The following is an 18,831-nucleotide window of genomic DNA, read 5'->3' as shown; positions in this document are numbered from 1 at the left end:
GATGGATGGATGGATGGATGATGGATGGATGGATGGATGGATGGATGATGGATGGATGGATGATGGATGGATGGATGGATGGATGGATGGATGATGGATGGATGGATGGATGATGGATGGATGATGGATGGATGGATGATGGATGGATGGATGGATGGATGGATGATGGATGGATGGATGATGGATGGATGGATGGATGGATGGATGGATGGATGGATGGATGGATGGATGAATTTCCTCCATGCAGAAAATAATTTATTCTGTCTCAAAATCCATTCATGAGATTAAATTTCTGATTCCCTTCTGCCAGTTTTCCATCTCCTCAAAGAACTGCGCTTTGCCAAAGCTCTGGGCCAAAAGTTGAGTTTGGAACACCTTTTATCCATCATCTACAACTGGTTTAAATCTCTCCCTCACCTGTGCAAGACTGGAAATTGGAATTTAATATGGCTCTGGAGAAAAGACATTACAGGAATATGCAGGTTTTTTTGTTCCTTAAGACTTGGTTTCACAATATTAAATTTACAGAATATTTAGGTTTAACAATATTAAATGTAATTTAGTTTATTATAGAATACTTAATCAAATACCTGTGTGGATCTGACCATTAGTGAGCAGTGTATGAATACACAAGACAGGAGAGAAAAATTCTGATTTTCAGTGCTTTTCTTCTCCAAGTTTAGCTCCAGACCACGTCATAAAAGATCTCTTTAATCCTGCCACGTTACTCATATTCAGCAGCACTCCAGATATTCCTGCACACTCCAGATCTATTTTCCAACAGGAAAAAGGTGGGACAAAACAACACTGCTCCAACAAAATCAAGCAAATTCCATATATTTCTATACATTAATTATTATTAATGGAAAATGAAAGTTTTCAGGCAGTTAAATCCAACCTCAGAAATATCCCTGGGTTTTATTTCCAAGTGAAATTCTATTTTTACACTGCCCAGTGCAGACAGGCACAGATGCCACAGAATTCCATTTCTCATTCCAGCCAATAAAACAGGAGCCGTTCCAGACAACACCAACAAGAACCTACACGATTTCCACTTGTCCAGGAAATATCATGTTCCCCTCTAAAATTCAATTTTAGGATCAAGGCCCACACCAGAAAGATTTGCTGGGAGGGTTGGCAGGAAGCTCTGCTTCAAATCCTAAAATTCAAATCCTAAAATTCAAATCCTAAATCCACCTAAACCTGCTGAAGCCTGAAGCGGCCGCCTGGGATTGGGAAACCCAAAGGTTCTGCATCACACAGAACGTTCTTCACATCCAGGGAAAATTCAGATTTCAGGGACAAGAGCTGAGCTCCTAAAATCTGCTTTTTGAACCCAATTCTGATGGCTGTAGCGAGCTCTCCCTTCACTTCTTTCCTCCTCAGGGCCTTGGGTGATTTTTCCAGCTGTTTGGGAGGAAAAATGGATTTTAAAAAACCCAGACCAGCTCTCTGTCCCTTCCTGGTTTATTTCAGGTAGTTTTCCCAAGTTATGAAGGGTTTGGGATCGTGCCTGTGCTGATGCAAACCCACATTTTGTGCTGAAAGGAGAGGGAGAAAAGGGAAATTACATTTCTCTGGTTTTATTTTGCTCTCTGGGTCCAAACAAAATGTCCTTTACCTTCCTGGAGCAGAACTCTTCACCAGGACAGCATTTCCTACAGGAATAACTCTCTAACTGACATGAAAATATCCTTGGAAGCTCCTTCCCTATGGATCCACACCACAGGTTTCCTACAACAACACAACACCAGAGCGATTTTTTTACCATCACATTCCCAAAAAACAAGAAAAACTCAGGAATCATGGAATATTCCAGCTGAAAAAGGCCTCTAATATCACAGAAACACCCCGAGATCCACCAAAAAATCCTTCTGCCACCACTTTAGGGCAGGAATTGTGCTGGAATTCCAAAAAAAAACCCCACACAGAGTCACTCCTGGTGGGTGCTGGCAGAGTTTGAGGTGTGAAGTTTCTCCCACTGCTCCTTTTCTGATGTAATCTCTGCCCCATGTTCACACCAGCTCCCTGCTCCAAGGAAATCCTTGAAATCCCAAACAAAATCATCTCCTGGAATGCACCAGGAAGGGCTGGGAGTGATCCCACACCTCATCCAGGGAGCTGCTGCTGAAGAAATGAATTTAAAAATCAATTGTGGCCAGCAGGGTCTAAATATCAAACCCACAGAGAGGGAACTTTTTATCCTGAAGCTCCTCAAGTCATTCCAAGCTCTGGGAATTGCCATTTTTTGAGGAATAAATTCTGAATTCAAGTCCTTATTGAAAATATAACTTTAAAGAAGGTCTTACCTATTTTATATATGATAATACATACATATTTAAAAGCAGGTCACTTTTTAGCTCATGTTATTGTGATGTTTCTGTTTATTAAAAAGACTCATTAGCATCACAAATGGGATGGAGGCAGGGGATGAGTGAAATCCTGATTGCTGTCAAGTCAATAAAGCATTTCCTACAGGAATAACTCTCCAGCTGACATTCAAATATCCCTGGAAACTCCTTCCCTGTGGATCCACAGCACACCTCCCCACAGAGCACCACCAGCAGGACAGAACCAGATCTGAGCAGCAAATGAATGAGAGGTGAAGCCCCCCAAAGACGGGAAGGTTCAAAAAGAACATCCTTGAAGACTCCTGAATTATTCCTGCACTGAAAATCAGAGGTGAGCACTGTGGGGTGACAGAAAACAGCGAAGAGAAAGGCAGGATGGGATGGATCCATGGGACAAGTCAATAAAAATATGGACACAAGGGTCAGGACAAATTAATTGGTGGAGAATATAAAAAAATGAGCTGAATCAGCACATTTTAGAGCTTTAAAGCCTTTTTCAGGTTTTTTTTTTTAAAGCCTGGAGGGTTCTACAGAACAAAATTACCCAGCCAGTGGAAAGCTCCCCCTTCCACAATGCCAGGGAAAGATAGAGGAAGCAATAAACTTTATTACAGAGGGGGAACAAAAAAAAAAAGAGGTTCAACAACCTTTTGAAATAAGAGAACTTTACACTGCAATTCTGGGCCCTCACTTATCCACCATGAATGGAGTTTGGGGAATGAAAAGGGGAAAAAACCAGAGCCAACATTCCTGACCAGTTCAGGTGCTGTTTAATCACTTGAATTGTCAGGATAAAGGGATGCTGCTCCAGCAAAACCTCCTCTGCGCTTCCAGGAGTATTTCAAACGTTCCCAAGGAAATATTGGAATGCCTACAAAGGAGTGGGTGCAGCAGCTGAAGGGAACAGCTTGGAAAGTTGTGTGTCTGCTCCCTTCTTCTGCCTCTGACAGAACAGAATTCCATCCTTTAAAATATAAATTTCAGATATTAATTCACTCCCTCATCATCTCCCCAAATCCTTGCTCGCTTAAGGTCATTTAAGGAGAGAAACACGGCACATCCCAAGGAGATAAAGGATGATAAAGGTGTTTTTAATGCAAAAATTAAAGGTTTTTAACAACAAACCCAGGCTTATTCAGGATGTGTTCAATGTCCCTCAAATCCTTTCAGCTGCAGGGAGGGACCCACCTGGATCTGCTGATCCAAAAGGTGCAAGAGGAGGCCAAGAGCACGACGCTAATAATTTGGTTTTTATCCAAACCGCTCTGAAAAACCCCTGAGATATTCCACAGCTTGGAATTCAGCAGGGCACCACCCCATCCTCCAGTTCCACCCCAAAAATTGTGTGTGAGAGCCTGGACTTTAATTGGAATTATTTATTAGAGCCTCCTGGAGTGGATTACGGGTTGGAAACGGGAATTCCATGGATGTCGTTAGGAAAACACAACAGGGAGAGTTGGGATCTCAACCCTCAGGCTTGGGAGAGAACTGGGAATTTCCTCCTCCAGGATTAAATATAAATTATATAATATGAATAAATAAATAAATAATATAAATAGAAATAAATATTAAATATAATATAAATCATGGCATTTGGGTTGAGAGGCACCTTAAAGCTCATCCCATTCCACCCCTGCCCACCTTCCACTATCCCAGGCTTCCTGCATGTTTTATGCAGAATTAAAAATTCAATTTGCAAAATTCAACCACGAAAACACAGCAATTGTTACGCCACCAACTCCACAGCCATCCTTCAGTTCTCCCTATACAAACCTACAGAGGGATAAACAGTAAAATTTATAGGATGAAATCTGTTTGGGGCCTGTTGCTCATCTAATGGATTTAGAACAGTCCCAAAAGCCAAAATCCCATTAAAATATTCGTCATCTTATTCCAAAGAACTCAAATCACAGTCCGCACCACCACAATAAATAATCATGGCAGAAAGGATTTTTAGGTAAAAAAAAGAAACTCATTGGCCACCAAGAGAATAAAACGTTCTACTTTCCCTCACAGGACAAAAAATGAATCTAGAGTTTAAAAAAATTCATGTCTATTTTGCTTTTTGCAGCCATCTAAGCATAAATATACCAATTTTTCCTGGGCCAGAGTGAGGAGATGCTGGAGCAGGGGTAAAATTCCTCCAGCTCTTATCAGACACTGCAGAAACAGCACAAAGTGCTGGGGAAAGATAAAGTTCTCTGTTGCTGCTCTTATCAAAAATGGGGTCAAAAAGTTAACTCAGGCAGGGTTTTATGGCTTAAGCCCCTAAGAATAAAGCCAAATTTGGAGACAAAAAAGGGAGCACGTGAGAAGTGAGGCAAAGACAAGAGATGAGAGGTGGAAAGAGCTGGACCAGCTGAAGTGAGAGGAGATGAACCAAAATAATCGGGGTAATCAATAACGGGGCACGAGGAAATTAATTAACTCCACAGAAAGAATTCCAAAGGCAAATGAGTAATTATCATTATTCATAACGAGGTTTAAGTGCTCTCCAAAAAGTCAATACCAAGCAAGGGAAAATGTCCATTTATTACCAGGCTAAGACTTGGAATTCACAATTTCCCACCTGCAAACATCTCCCATGCAAGGCATTTCCCCCAAATCCTTCCCATTTTTCCTACATTAAGGAATAATTTCACACCTTAAATATATTTAATCTGTGACAGACTAGGATGTAACAGTTGGCAGCCAGAAATGTTGTGTTTTTATAGATACACAATGAATTTTACACTTAATAACCTCCAAAAGAAGCCAATTTAGTGAGAAAAAAGTCAAACCCTAAGTACCAGGCCCCGTTTCAAAATCCAATATATAATTTAGTGGGATTGTGTCCATTCCCATAGAACAGAAACAGCCAGGATTTATCCAGTCAGTGCTGAAATGAAAGGAAAAGAGAATGTTTTGTCCATGAAAAATGAAGAGCTGCAGGAATTCCCACAGAACAGAAGGAAAAGCATCCAGGTGATGATCACAAAGTCCCTTATTGACAAACCAGGATGAACCATAATCCAGTTAGGGCTGGATTTACACCGAGGTGTAAATCTGGTGTAGAGCTGGGCCAAAACCAGGCTCTTTCTCCATCTTTACCACCACTCTGAATAAAAAACTTTAGGAAATAAGTGGCATCTCCACAAGCTCCCCTCACTGTGACACCCCAAGAAAGAGAAATTTTCTTGTTGTGATCATCTCCTGTCCCTGTTTGATAAATTTCTCCGAGCTGGCAGAATTCCCTGACCCTGGAATGGCTCCAGAACCAGGAGAGTTGTGACAGCCTTTGCAGCCATCTGGCCTCTCTTCAAAGGTTTGGAAGGGCAGGGTGGGGAAAAACAGGGTGGAGTGAATAAAATAATCCCAATTTAATTATAAATAGAGCTGCAGAATCCCATCCACGTGAAATTCTCCTGCTTTGTGCCACAAGTACCTCCCGGGCTCGGAAAGCTGGGACAGGAAACCCTTGGCACGAGGAGTGTTCCTCTTGCTGGGGGAATTTTTGTGTTATTTTGCTCCAGGTTGGAGATTCTGGGCCTGGAATGAGACAGGGAGATGGAGGTGTGGCTGTGTTCTCCCAATGCCCAAAAAATCTCCTTCCTTTCTTACTTGATTTGTGGTTTTTTGGGGTCTTATCCATCATTTCTCTTCATTCTTCTTGCTCTCCTCGTTATTATTGTCAGATCTGTCTGTTTTATCCCCTCCTTTAAGGAAAAGTGAGAGGAAAGAGCAGAAATCAGGGGTGGAAGAGAAGGAAAAATCAAAATGAGCCTTCAGAGAGTACAAATCACAGCAGAAGTGTCTTTCAACTGAATTCTTCAAGATCTCACTCCCTTTGCCAAAGGAAAAGCTCCCCTGGAATTCCCTGTAAATCCAGAATTTTGTGTTAGCTATTTCCTCTATTTTTTGTGAGCCTCAAAGAAATCTGATTTTATAATTCCCTATTCCAGCTCGGGTTTAGGGTGACCCCTGACATCTCAGCAGGAAAAGAATAAATTAATAAATGGAACATGGAATAAAGAGCAAAGATCACTGCAGTCTCTCTGCAAAACAGCAGCTAAAGGTGCTGGACAAAGCTGCATTTACTTAAAAAAATATATTAAATTACTCCTTCAAATGTTAACTGCTATTCAAACATTGAGAATTGTCACAAATAACACTAATAAAGGGCTCAGCTGATCACTGACTGTGATATAATTGTAAATAAAGCCCCAAAAAGCCCTTTATCAGACATTTTTGATTGAATTGAAAGCTACTACTGCTTGAGTGAAGACATTCTAGGAAGTGTTTGAAATCACAAAGTGAGGCAATTTGAGTTCTCCACAATTCCCACACGGGGTAAGAAAAGAATATTCTCACTTTTTTGAGAGAATCTGGATCTAAACACACCGGTTTCACCAGATTTCTGCTGCTGGATCCCAAACATTGTGAGGGTTTCTGAAAGATCTCCCTTTCAGGAACACATCCCACGCACCTTCCATTGTGAAAACCAAACTTAATCCTGGATATAAAGAGTAAAAACCTGCTCTGCCTCGTCAGTCCTTGCTTATTCAGGCTTGACACTCACTGAAAAATCGGAATCCAAATGCTTGTGATCCGTAATCCCTTCCCTGGCTGTGGGCAGACCTCTCCAAACGTCGTGTTTTCCCTGTGAAAATGCTGAACAGAGGTTTCTAGGCTTCAGTTATCATAATAAATGTCCCAGCTGCTGGAAAATAACCCTCTGTGTTGTGTGTCTGGCACAACTGGGACGTTTCCTCTCATTATTGCTGAAAAAAGGATTTTTTTTTTCCATCACTTGCATAAAAATCCCTTTGAAATTCCCTACGTTCCCACAAATGTTGTCATGCTTTGGGATTTTACTTTTTAATAAACAGGTCTTAATGAACACCAAATGCATCTTGTGTTGCATTTTCTAACAGATTAAAAATACAAACCCAGGGAAATTATTTGATGTGAGGGAGGTTTCCCAGAGAAGCTCCTGGATCCCTGGAAGTGTCCCAGGCCAGGCTGGAGCAGCCTGGGGTAGTGACTCAAATAAGTTCAAATAAAAGGATCCATGAGGTCCCTTCTAACCCAAACTGCTCCATGACTGAGGAAGGAGATAGAAAGAAAAACCAAATCCAAAATCTCTGTCCTTACACCACGTTTTTAACAACATTTGCACAGCGCAGGGGGAAAACCCCAAGCTTTCCCCACAGGAAACTCAAGAACTGACCGGCAAATTCCGCAAATTCGCACGAGGAATTTTTGCCTAAAAAAGAGGCAGGATTGGGAATGATTTAGGGCAGAACTGAAGCGTTGATCCAGCAGCTCAGCATCCCCAAGGGCCTTGGGACAGGGCCTGGGGGGCTGAGGAGTGGGAAGAGGATTTGGGGAGGAGGCAGGGGGCAGGTGGCAGCCCTGGGTGACAATAATCCTGGGAAAGGCGCTTTTCCAGCCCCATTCCCTGCCCAGCTGTGGAAATGCCTCTCGAACAGAGCCTGCCCCGGGCAGGAACGCGGCAGCAGCTCCGGCTTTGCGCTGTCACAGCTCCCAGTGAACTCCAGCTTGCCTTAAAACCGAGCCTGGCCTTTCCCTGCCGCTCCCAGCCCTTCCTGGGGAGCTGCCTCACATTCCTCTCGTGTTTTGGGGCTGGATCAAGGCACCTCAGCTCCCTGCTGGAGCTCAGACACAGAAATGAGAGAAAAACCAGCCCCTGCTGAAGGCAAACCGCGCTGGGGGAAAGCCTGAGGGGCTCTGGCAGCAGAGTTAGGGAAGGGTGGGGACCTGTCCCAGAAAAAATCCCAGCTTTGGGAGGCACGGGCTGCTGGGTTTGACCTGGTTATGGTGCTGAGATTCCAGGAGAGCTCGGAGAGGGATTTGGGACAAGGGTTGGAGGGATAGGACACAGGGAATGGCTTCCCACTGGAAAAGGGGAATTTGGGTGGGATATTGGGAAGGAATTCCTGGCTGGGATGGAATTCCCAGAGAAGCTGTGGCTGCCCCTGGATCCCTGGGAATGTCCAAGGCCAGGTTGGAGCACCCTGGGACAGTGGAAGGTGCTCTGCCCATGGCAGGGGTGGAATCAGCTGATCCTTAAAGTCCTTCCCAACACAAACCTGGCTGGGATTCCATTGTTTTAAAAGCAGGAACTAATGAGGGACAGAGCAACCAAACAATTCAGGAACTCAAAGGTCTGGAAAAGCAAGCCACGTGAAAAGACCCAAAATCCAAGAGGAGAGGCTGTGCCTCAGGAGAAGGGAATTTGGGATAAACAAGGCCTGGAGCATTGCTAGAAGGGAGAAATAATGACATTCCCACCCTGGAGACTTACATTTAACATAATCCACCTTTTAACGCGGATTTAATCCAGGAAAAGGCCTTGGCAGGGGCTGCCCAGGGAGGTTTGGAGTGCCCATCCTTGGAGGTGTCCAAGGAATCCCTGGAGGTGGCACTCAGGGCTCTGGGCTGGGGACACGGTGGGCACAGCTTGGATTCCATGGGCTGAGAGGACTTTTCCAACCTTTCCCTGGGATTCCACACCCTCTTTCCACGCTTCTTGAACTTAGTTTTTTGTGGGATTAGCCAGAAAATGAAGGCAGAGTTGCCCAGTTGGAAGCTGGAGGTAAAATCCTGCATTTGAATCTTCGTGCACAACAAAACACACCCAAATAAGCCACTCAAAGATCCTGGCTGCACATACATGTAACACATCAAATATATTGTAAATAATATACAATATATAATATACAATGTATAATATACAATGTGTAATATATAGTATATATTATTTGCTATACAACATAGAACACAAATATGAAATACATATAATAAAACATAAAACTGATAATAGAAAGTACATTATCTATAATATAATATATAATATACACTATATAATATATTGTATATTATACAGTGTATATTATATATTGTATATGATATATAATCTACAATGCATAATACATAATAAATATATTATATATAATTAATTAATATATAATAATAAAATTAAATATATTATAGTAATAGGCTATTAATATTATATTAATATATAATATGATAATAATAATGATCAAAACAATAATATGATCATATGATCAAAACAATAATTATATTATATATTAATATAGTAATCTATTAATATTACATTAATATTATCATATGTAATGTTGAATAAATAATAGATAATAATGTAATTTTTAAAATATAATAATATATAATAATATACAACATACTTTCAGGTCTGACTCATTTGAAAACTACATCATCATCATCTCCAGCTCTTTTTACCTCCTTTTGCTCTCTCTTTTTAAGCAGAAACATCACTCAGAATGTTTCCTCTTGCACCACAAACCATTTTGATGTGGTTTTAGTTTGACACAAGAGCCACTTGCTGGCTCCAATGCCTGGAACTGACTCTGTCACCCTGATTAGTCTTGCACCATGTGGAAAAAAATAAATAAAAGGAGAATTCAGGCAGAAATTACTGAAAAAGTTAATAATTATATCACCTCACTGAGGCTGAAATGAAAATGAAGCAGAGAGTAGTTAAGAATTAAATCACAGAAAATCTTGGAAGAGAGAAACCAGAGAAAAAAATTAAAAATCTTATTTTTGCTCTCTTATAAGAACAACAAAAGGAGTTTAAAAATAACTTAATTCCTGATCATTGAAAGAAATAGCAAAATTTCCCATCAACCTCTCTAGGGCGAGGAAGTAACTTGAGAAAAAGACTTCATGGAAAGGAGCAATTTCTTTTCCAACCTAAATTCATTTATATAAATTTACTTAAATGCAGATGATTAAGTCATTCTTAGCCCTCCTTTTCTTATTCTGACATTAAAAATAACATTTAAATTTTCATTTTTTCCATGGTACCCCGCAAAGAGCATGGAAGAAATATTCCCACAATGGAGAAGGCTGCAAGTCACCATCAAAAAGTGATTTAAAGTGGGAAAGTAACTCTAAACACAGATAAAAATCACAGGATTTTAACAATCCCCTTAAAAAAATTCAAATATCCATAAAAACTGAACTGGTTTCCCATGGACCAGATTAGCACAGAAACAGAGTTGAATATTTTATTTTTTAACATATTTGACATTTACAGGATCTCTTCTATTTAATTATCCCGACTTTGAGTCCTCCCTTGCATCCCAGCACTGTTTTCAAGAGAAATTAAGACAGGTGATGTGAACAATGAGGTTTTTATCACTCCTGATTAATTTTCTTTGCTCATGAGTCATTAATCAGGGTCTCCCTGAAAGGAGTTACAAGTTCAAATATTTTTCTAAATTGATGCAAAGGTTGCTTGGGTTGTATTTTATCTTCTCTAATCCCCTCCTCTTTTCTTTTTAATAAATAAATTTGGAAAGTTTCACAGCAAAATACAGCAATTTCAAAAACCCCTAAATAATGTTTCTCACCAAAAATAACTTTCAAGATGGGCTTTTAAAAAATCCCAGAATGATTTGGGGTTAAAACTCAATTAATTTCAATCTCCTGCCCACAAACCAGAGCCTCAAACTGGGACTTGGAATTCTCTTCTGCTGCATTTTAGAGAAAACAGAGAAAATCTGAGAAAAACTAATTGTTACACCTCAAGAAAAGATCCCTAATTCACTGAAAATCTTGGAAATTTCTTGTGTCACTGGGAGCAATCTATGAAAAATGATAAAAAACCTGATTTCTAGACTGAGCACACCCTGGGCAGTTCCCAGCCTGTTTTAAACTGAATTTTATAATTTTTTTTGGCCTGTCTCGGTGTATCCCTGACGGTTTCCCCACCACCTTTTAGGAACAGGCCATGGAATCAGGAAAATCCCAGAGGATTTCTTGGCCATCACCATCTGCTGCCCTTGGAGGAGCTGGAAGATCCAAGAGTTTCCTCAGCTGGAGGAGCAACCCCGTGGCCTCGACGTTTCCTGGGCAGGAAAGGGATGTGGAGGAAAGCAGATGGATGGAAAAGGAGATGGATGAAGGGGGAAAAGAAGGAATGAGAGGGTAGGAAAATAGCACAGTGCTTGAGGGATTTTTTTTCCCTTGGTTTGGTTCTTTTTTTTCCTTTTTAACTGGATCTGTTTTCTTCCCAAGTTCATCCCTGCAGTGCTGAGGGCAGAGAAGGCCACAACCCCCGGCCCACAACGCAACACCGAGGGTGAGAAATCATCACCCAAAATCCCATTTAATGACTCTGCTCCCACACCACAATTAAAACCATTAAAAACTGAAGGTTTCTTTCCTCCTCTGAGGTGACTCCCACAGGAGGAAAGTCAGAAAATCCCTGAGAGAAGGGGGCTCATTCCACGGCAGCTGAGAAGTTCTTGGCAGGGTCTGACGAGAAACAAAGGGACTCTGTCTGGAACCCCCCTCGGAATCGATTCCTGAGAAACTCCTGAGTGCCAAGGAGACACCGAGCTGGCATTTGCAATTTTCCCAGCCCGCTGAAGAAAGCAGGGTGGCTGATTCCATGGCCCGAAGCCAAGGGAATTCCTGCGGATTCCACACCTGGAGGTCACACACTTTGCGCTCCCAACGCATCGAGCACAAGGCCCCTCTTTTCCCACTCGTTTGAAGCCTGGTTTTTAATTGGGGATCATTTCAAACAAGTGTGTGGGTTTTATTTAGAAACAAGGAGGAGATAATGAGAATTCAAGAAGAATTGTTTCCTTCTGTGCAGTGAAAGACACCACAGACTTGTTTTATGTGAAATAAAACAGGGTTTTTAATGCTGACTTCAGGCAAACAAGCGCTTGGGCCTGGCCTGGAGAAAACCTCACACATTAAAATAAACAACTTCTCTATTTCTTGATGACAGAGACAATAAACAAGGCCATGCTCCACATCAATTCCTGACACTTCAAGAGAGTAGAAACTGCAGATTAAAGAATGTGAAAAGTCTTCGGAGGAGAGCTAATCCCTGGGGAAAGATTGCTTTGGGTTTCAAATGTGGAACCATGTTTTGAAGTGAAGGAGATAAATAAAAAAGGCTTTTCTCAAAGCAGTGTTACCCAGTAAAAAAGAACACTTGTTTGGTTGGGTTTTAAAGTGATGAAAGCAGAGGGGAAAATATGTTGAGATTAACCCTAAAAGAAAGCAGATTCAAGCAGGATTGTGCTGGGATTGTTTTTTTTCCAGGAGCTGCCATACTTGGATTTATAACCAAAACCAAAACTCTACTTCAAACATGGTCTGAAGCCTTGCACTTAAAAAAAAAGGGGTTCAACCTTTCATATTCTCAGATGTCTCTTCTAATTTCCCAGTCCCCATCCAGGCACTTGCTGAGGCCCATTTGCCCTCAGCAAATTCCAGGGAATTCTGCTCTTTCCTTTGCACTAAAATCAGTTTCACTCCAAACACATTTCCTGGGTCTCACTCTTATTACAGAATATCAATCTCCTAGAATTTAATTTCTGGCAAAGAATTTGCCAGATTTTCCAAACAAAAAGGTTGTGGTGGTGGTTTGGGTTGGGTTTTTTCCCCTGCCTTCCAAAAAAATAAGCAGGCGCACATTTAAAGTATTTTAATTGCCCCAATTTGCTCCCATGCCCATAACACAAATTACAGCCTGGAATTCACAAATAGAATCCATAAATACTTCCAAAAAACCAGGAAAATTCACAGTGTTTGATTTATATCTCCTATGCTGTCTCTCCTATCACTGCACTGAGGTCTATCATTTTCAAATATTGGTTCCTGCTGTTAAAAGAAAAGGTAATAAAATCAAGTTCAGGGTATATTTTATTACCAGAGCTGCTGACATGCTAAAATCTGCATCCAATGTCACAGTTCTTGGCCTTTTCAAGTCTGTTTCCATGTCAGGAGCTTAATGAGCAGAAAACCAAACAAAAACTCCAAAGATCAATGTCATTCAACAAAACCTTTTGCCTTTTTGTTGAACGTGTGCATTCTTGAGAAGACAATGATGACAGATTGAATGTCAAGACCTTTTAAATTTTTTTCTAACCATTTAATTAATTAATTTTTTTTTTAAAAACTCTTAAAAATGAGCTTGGCTGCTTGGAGTTTATTAAAACCAAAGCCCTGAAATAAAAGATACAATTGGCCTTCATCTGAGGTTGAGTTAGCAACTCTTATTTCATGGGTCTAATCTTATTTGATTTACAGAAACACCTTTTTTTATTAAGTTAATATAAACATTCAGGTGTTTTATTGTGGTGATTTCTCCAAGACAGCAAATACGGCGCTGACATGGTTCAAGTTCACCCTGAGTTTGGAATTCCCTCCCCAGCATCACTCCTGGCTGCTGTTTACTTTAGGAAAATCCCTGCCCCACTCTGAGTCTCGCTCTCTACTGATCCATAACCCACAGATGAGCCTCCATATGCCGTGGAAAATGGAACACAATCCAAACAAGCATTTGCTGCTTTTCCAGAGAGCCAATTTCTCAGCGCTGAAGTCACAGGGGGAAACAGGATCTTAAGGTTTTGAGTTGTTACAAGCCTGAGCAATTAAATCTCACACAAAAACACATTAATGCGTGGCCTAAGAGTTGCTGAGGTGAGGAAAGATTAATAACCCTGGTATTTAACATCCTGATGTAGCTACAGGCACAGGGAATTTTCTCTGCCTGGTGTGCTCTGGGGGATTGCACTGCACGATGCATATTCACAGCCTCAGGCTTCCCCATTAAAATAAAAATTAAAAATTCCAGCTTTCTAAAGCACTGGTCACTGCAGTGACAGGTCAATCCCCTGGCAGGGAAAGGCATTTGGGTGTTTCATTCACACCCAGGGAGGGCAAAATAGAGCCAAGCACAGCCTGCCAATCCTGATTTCAGCCCTGCACCACCAACAGAGAGGCTGAAAAAAACCCCAAAGCAAACTCCAGTGGAACCATTCCTGACACGAGTCACGGACTCCATATTCCTGCACATAAATCCACTGTCAGGAATTAGTTCAGGGATTGGAGAGTGGAGCTGCTTTTGAGATCACAGAATATTCTGAGTTGGAAGGGACCTACCAGGATCATCAAGCCCAGCTCTTAAGTGAATGATCCATACTGTAGGGATGATGTTTTTACAGATATTAAACAGCAATTTTTTCAACCACCTGATTTTATACCACAGAAGGAATTAATGTTTAAAAAAAAAAATAGGAAAAAAATCAGAGCAATGAATAAGTGCAAACTTCACATTCACCCTCTCAGCCGTGACCAGGATTCCCCAGGCACCTCAACCTTTTCCATGCTGTAATCACACAAAATTCAGCTCTCGGGCACACCCAGAGCTGGCAGGTCTGAGCAGCTTCCCACCCCTCTTCCAGCTCAGCCTCACACTTGTACTCACAGGCCCTTCCCAGGGCTCCATCCCAGGGGCTGATCCCGATGGCACTGGGACAGATCCCAGTCTGGAGGGGAGGAAAAACTGGTGAAGGGCACTGCCCCTCCTGGGAGCTCCACTCAAAGGAGTTAAACAACACTCAGGGGTGGGAGATGTGCGGGAACTCCTGCTGGATTTACAGCGTGGGTTCTCCAGGGAAGAGTTCTATCCAACTCCATGGGTTTATTCATGGGGGGAAGCTGAGGGAATAACAAAGATCCATCCTGCAGGCAGGAAGGGTCCAGAAACACAGAGAGAATCACACACAGGTGAAGATTTGTGTAAAAAACCACGCACAGAAAGTCACACTAAAGACACACACACACACACAGAGACAGGCACACAAAGTTCCAGTGAGAAAAACACACAGAGAAGGACACAAAAACACACAGTCACAGAAAAACACGCACAAAAAGACTCTCACACAGCCAAGGACTCACACACAGACACAGAATGACACACACACTGAAAGCCTCTCACTCTTACACAAAGACTCAGAATGACACCCACACTGTCTCTACCACACACAGAAACACACTCAGAAACAGATACACACTCTGAAACACACTTCCACACACTCAGAAACACAATTCCACACAGAGAAAGACACACAAGAAAGACATAGAAACAGACACATGCAGAAACACTCACACACACACATTCACACACTCAGAAACACAATTCCACACACAGAAACACACACAAACTCACACATGGATAAACACACCCACTCAAAAATACAGAAATACTCACAGAGAAACACATTCACACACAAAAACACAGTTACACACACACAGAAACACACATTCACACACTCAGAAACAATTCCACACACAGAAACACACACACGCAGAAACTCACACTCAGAGAAACACAACCACTCAAAAACACAGAAACACTCACACAAACACATTCACACACTCAGAAACACAATTCCACTCAGAGAAATACACTCACTCAAAAACACAGAAACATTCACACACAAACACACTCAGAAACACAATTCCACACACAGAAACACACACAAACTCACACACTCAGAAAAACACACCCACAGAAACACACACCCACTCAAAACCACACAGAAGCACATTCACACACAAAGAAACACAATTCCACACAAAGACACACTCACAGAAACACAGAAACACACAAAGACACACAAAAAGGTGACACTGACAAACACACACAGAAGAACTGACACAGAAAGACACACAAAGACTCTGATTCACGCTCAAACACACACACAGAATTCACACAACCCCAAAAAGACTCCCCACTCACACAGACTCACCCACACAGAAAGAAATGACACACAGAGAAAGAAATCACACACAGAGAAAGAAATCACACACCCCAAAAAAGATTCCACACTACACACAAACTCCCACACACAGAAAAACACCACATTCACAGGAAATCCCCACTCACAGACTCACACGCACCCCAAAAAAGATTCCATACACCCCCAGAAAGACACACACACAGAGGAAGAAATCACACACAGAAAGAAATGACACACAGAAAGAAAGAAATGACACACAGAAAGAAAGAAATGACACACAGAAAGAAAGAAATCACTCACAGAGAAAGAAATCACACACACAGAAAGAAAGAAATGACACACAGAAAGAAAGAAATCACACACAGAAAGAAAGAAATCACTCACAGAGAAAGAAATCACACACACAGAAAGAAAGAAATCACACACAGAAAGGCTCCACACACCCCCAAAAAGATTCCACACTCACACACAAACTCCTCCACACAGGAAAACACCACATTCACAGGAAAAGACACCCACACCCACAGAAAGGCTCCACACACACCCCAAAAAATCCTCCACACTCACACACAGAGCACAGCATCACCTGGGAGGAGGAAGACACCAAAGCATTCCAGGCTTTGTTTCCCTTTATCAACTCTTTTATCCAGTGGCTTTGGCATATGAAACATCTGCATTCTCACTGAACACCAACGCCTCTGGTAAACCAGAATAAAGCTCCCTATTTCCAAAAGAGTGGGGTTTTAAAAGTTGTTTCCCTCTCCTCCCTCTCCACAGCCCCAGGCAGCTTCCCACAGGTGGAATGGAGGCCCTTGACAGCTGCTGTGAATTCCCTTCCATTAGTCAAGAATCCAAAGCTCTGATTTTTGGGGCTCCTGGTGGCATTTCCTGGATTTTGCTGCTGGTTTAAGGGCTGCTTTCAAAACTCAAGTTTTCATGGATTCAGCTTTTGTGGGATCAATGTTTATCGGAGCAGGTTGGTGGAGACATGCAGGGAAAATGCATTTCACCAAATGAGTTCAGGCACTTGTGACACTGATTAACAATTAACCCTCCTCCAGTCAGACTCAGAAGTTGATTAACTACTGCATCGTTGACACAGAAAGGAAACGATTCAGGTGAAGAAACCCAAATAAACAAGAGTTTAAAATTCTCTCAAAAGAAAACAGCGTATCTGTAGGAGCACAGCTGTTAAAAAAAATCCTGTAGGGATTTCCCCTTATCTCCTTTTCCAAAGGATAAATCCCACATTCCCCACACAAACCCACGTTTTTTTGTGTATCTACATTACCAGCATCTTCCTGCAGTAGTAAAATGAGTAAACCTGAAACTTTCAAAGGAACTTTATTGCTCATTTTATAGATTTCCCTGGGCCTTTGATGAGCTGCCATTCCAGCAGGCAATCTCAGCTCCGTACCTTTGTTGCTTCTCCACCCATTTCCAGATTGTCTGTGGGAACAGCACGAGCTGGGAATTTGCCAGGCATCTCCCATCAGGAATCCTCCCAGCAAGGAGCCAAATCCCATAAGAATTGGGTCCAAAATCCATCATGGAGAGGAATAAAATACGATGGGAATGTGATACGGCAGAGAAGCCAGCAAGGGAATGGTGCTCCAGGAAATCCAGGTTATTTTTAGTGATGTGGAATAAAGATTGGAATTGTTAAGGATGGAAAATCCCCTTCAGACCATCGAGTCCAACCATTCCCCAGCACTGATCCGTGTCCCCAGGTGCCACATCCACAGGGCTCTGAAACCCCTCCAGGGATGGGGATTCCACCTGAGCACCCTTTCCATGCAGGAATTTTCCCAATATCCAACCTAAACCTTTCCTGGTGAGGTTTGAGGCCGTTCCCTCTCCTCCTGTCCCTGTTCCCTGCCAGCAGAGCCTGACCCCCCCAGCTGTCCCCTCCTGCCAGGGAATTCCAGAGAGGGAAAAGATCCCTCGGGATCCTCCTTTGCTCCAGCCTCAGCCCCTTCCCAGCTCCCTCAGGAATTCTCCAGCCCCTTCCCAGCTCCCTCAGGAATTCTCCAGCCCCTTCCCAGCTCCTCCATCTGCTCCTCACAAGATTTATGCTTTTTTGGATTGATTTATCCCATATTAATACAGAAATAAATGAATTTTGCTTCAGCCAGGAGAGCTGAACCTCCTCCTTCAGTAGCTCCAAAGAAGTCAATTTTCAGCAGGTCTCAACCTCGACTTTCCAGTGGGGCAGAACCTTTAAAAATAAAGACAATCCCACTATTATCCCCCTCCCATGGGAGGGAGCATTTTCCAACCAGGGATTATGGAACAGATCCCAGTCCAGCTGTTCCCCCTCTGTCTAGGAATCAGGTGCTGAGGCTGACCAAAGAAATGTAAATCCTGTGCACAGCCTGAATCAAATTATCTGGCAAAGTACATGAAGAAAAGAGCAAAAAGCTACAAGCAAGTGAAGAGATGAAAATGAAAGACACTTGCCACAATCCACACAATTCCTGTTCCTGCCTTCCTTTGGGGGGAAAATCGAATCCTCCAGCTGCTCAGAACAAAATCCTTGATTTAAATGCCAGTTTCAAATGGAAATACATCAGAACTTTACTCCACGCTTGCAAAGTTTTATTATTTTTCAGATTTCTTCTCCAGAACAACCTGCAATGGGCTCCACTACAGTGTCCTCATCTGCCTGCCTAATCTGACTGCTGGTAATTCATTTTTAACAGATTTTATACTCAATTTCTATATAAATTTTAAACAATCCTTCAGTCTGTAGACACAGACATACATTTACATGCTGTGATTTCCTGGTGCAAAACAACTGGCAATAAAACACGACCCTGGTGGCAAAGGCCAAATGCTCCAGCTCAAATCTCACTTTTACCTGATGTGAAAAATGAAGTTCT

At 42.0% G+C, this 18,831-nt stretch overlaps 1 protein-coding gene across 2 annotated transcripts in view; it reads right to left on the bottom strand.

Moving 5' to 3' along the window:
• LYPD6B (LY6/PLAUR domain containing 6B) overlaps positions 1-18,831 on the bottom strand; it is a 40,973-nt gene that overhangs the window by 10,561 nt on the left and 11,581 nt on the right. Inside the window, exons 1-2 of one of the 2 annotated variants that reach the window (XM_023931418.2) lie at positions 5,952-6,027; positions 1,622-1,734 (exon numbers count right to left, since the gene is read on the bottom strand). The exons of the other annotated variant lie outside the window; for it this stretch is intronic. The gene's annotated coding sequence lies outside the window, so the exon portion shown is untranslated. Of the gene's footprint in view, positions 1-1,621; positions 1,735-5,951; positions 6,028-18,831 lie in introns of those variants that run through there. 2 annotated transcript variants of the gene reach the window in all.

This window comes from Cyanistes caeruleus, chromosome 7, assembly GCF_971803275.1.
Source record: "Cyanistes caeruleus chromosome 7, bCyaCae1.hap1.1, whole genome shotgun sequence".
NCBI lineage: Eukaryota > Metazoa > Chordata > Aves > Passeriformes > Paridae > Cyanistes > Cyanistes caeruleus.
Note: the sequence above shows the minus strand (reverse complement) of the source record. Positions and strands in the feature narration are given on the sequence as shown.